This window comes from Nicotiana tomentosiformis, chromosome 12 (genome assembly GCF_000390325.3).
Source record: "Nicotiana tomentosiformis chromosome 12, ASM39032v3, whole genome shotgun sequence".
Lineage (NCBI taxonomy): Eukaryota > Viridiplantae > Streptophyta > Magnoliopsida > Solanales > Solanaceae > Nicotiana > Nicotiana tomentosiformis.
Window position 1 is genome coordinate 699,758 of NC_090823.1, and position 2,231 is coordinate 701,988.

Below are 2,231 nucleotides of genomic sequence, written 5' to 3' on the forward strand. Positions count from 1 at the left end.
TCCCTGGATGTGATCGACCCTGGAATTGTATGTTTCCACCTTCTTGTTATTAGCCTCAATTTTCTTCTCACCTGACTCCACCCGCTTCGTTAATGCTTCAAGCATTTTTATTATCTCGGGATTGACCCCGGGTTCAGCTTCACCCGATCTTTCGGTGACTTGTTCGTTTCTTCGAGTGCTTTCCCGGGATTGTTCGGGCTCGACCCTGTTGGGGGCGTGGCTTCGATTCTGCAGGTGCGGTATTGCCGCCTGTTGAGCCTGCAACATTTCGAAGACTAGCCGTAGGCTTATCCCATCACCTTCGCCTTTGGGTGCTTCCCGTGTTGTTGGTCGGGGACCCCCTTGAACACTATTTTCGGGATCAGTTGGCAAATTGACGTCGATGGCTACCTGTGAGTTAGCATCGGCTGGATCGGCAACTGGGACACCATTGGGATCAACAGGAGGCACCTCGTTGCTGGGCACCAAATTATTATTTTTGCCATGATGGCCAAACTCAGCGTCAACGTTCAAGTGAGCAGGCTGAGAGTTTGACATTTTTGGTCTGACCGAAAATTAAGACTTCAAAGAACAAGTTTAAAATAGGGTGTGTTATGGAGATTCGTATCAAATCACCACTATTATCCTTATCCCCACGATGGGCGCCAAACTGTTTACCCCTAAATCGGATAAAAATTAAATGTATACACGGTTTTAAGGATACGTGGTTTGATTCAATACAAACAATAAGAATATTAGATAAACAAGTTAAAGATGAAATAAACGATCAAACTAGTTGTAATGTTATGGCCAAGCCCGAACTTAAATTGAACAATGACCTCATCCTCGATTGGACCCTTGGTCCGAGCCCAGTTATGAATGAAGAACAAAATAATTAAATAAGAACTTTCGCAATAGCTAAAAGGTAGAAAAATAAACTTGTATTGCTTTGATTTGCATGTTACAGTGTATGTTACAAAAGAAAATTTGTTTCTTTATACAGTAGGAGAGTTTCATCTCTAATATAAGTCTGAAAAGGGTAAAAATCTTCCTTTCTCGTTAATTACTAATCCATAACCGACATCGAGCGAGATCCGCGCCGTGATATCCGGTTAAGCGCGAATATCACGACCCTCTATCCGTCGTGTGTAACCGTTTACCGTATTTTTCGAGGTCTTAGAACTCGTTTTGGGTGCGGGGCGCGTCGCTTTATCATACCCGATGATGAGCACACCGTTCACCTTTCATGGATCTCAATACGAAGGGTTCCCAACCTCGATTTCAATCTCGTGCGTCCATTCCTTCTTCTGTTTTCTTCACTGGAAAACCGAGGTATGCATTATTCCCAATTTACCCGTATACAAATGTGACTTCTATAGTAAATTATATTGATAACCCGAAAAGAAGATAAATTCGCTTTGTTATTTTTCTATTGTTAATGTTCCTGTATTCAATATTTTCAACCTAACTTTTTTTTTTTTTTTTACTGTTTTTCATGTTCAAAACCTGCTGAGAAATATTTTTCTTGAGCGGAGGCTCTGTCGTAAACAACCTCTTTATCTCCACAAAATAGGGGTAATTAAAGTCTACGTAATACATTATCCTCCCCAAACCCTACACTATGAGAATACACTAAGTATGTAGTAGTTGTTGTTGTAACTTGAAAAGAAAAGAAATTTTTCGTAGACCATAATATGTTCATGAATTGGTATATGATTAATACATCATCCACCAAAAACTTCACAATTTTTGTGCATGAGCAGCCCTTACCAAAATTATCTAAGTGATGGCGACACAGAATTTTCGACAGGTAACCCATCACTAGCAAGGTTGAAATTAAGGTTCTATGTGATAATCATCGGTTAAAATACAAGTAGGTGAGAGGATAGTTTCAAATTATCTTCGAGATTTATTTTTTTTTTTTTAAAATAACGTACGTCCACCTTAACTCAGCATCTCCGTTACTATATTACTGTAATTGTTTTGTGGTTTTTCATCCAGTTTTCGATATCTGCTTTGGTGACTCGACTAATTCAAATTTGGGTTGTTATGATCTATTAAATAAAAAAAGATCTTTACTAGAATTTATTTTATTCAGAACCTCAAAACCTCTAGTTAAAAGTGAAAGAAATCTTATACATTCCGGCTAATTGTGAAAAATTTCACAATGGAAATGACATCACCAAATAAAAGACAACCCTTTAAAAAAGTCGCTCATAATTTCATACTATAATAACCTACACTAAATCTAA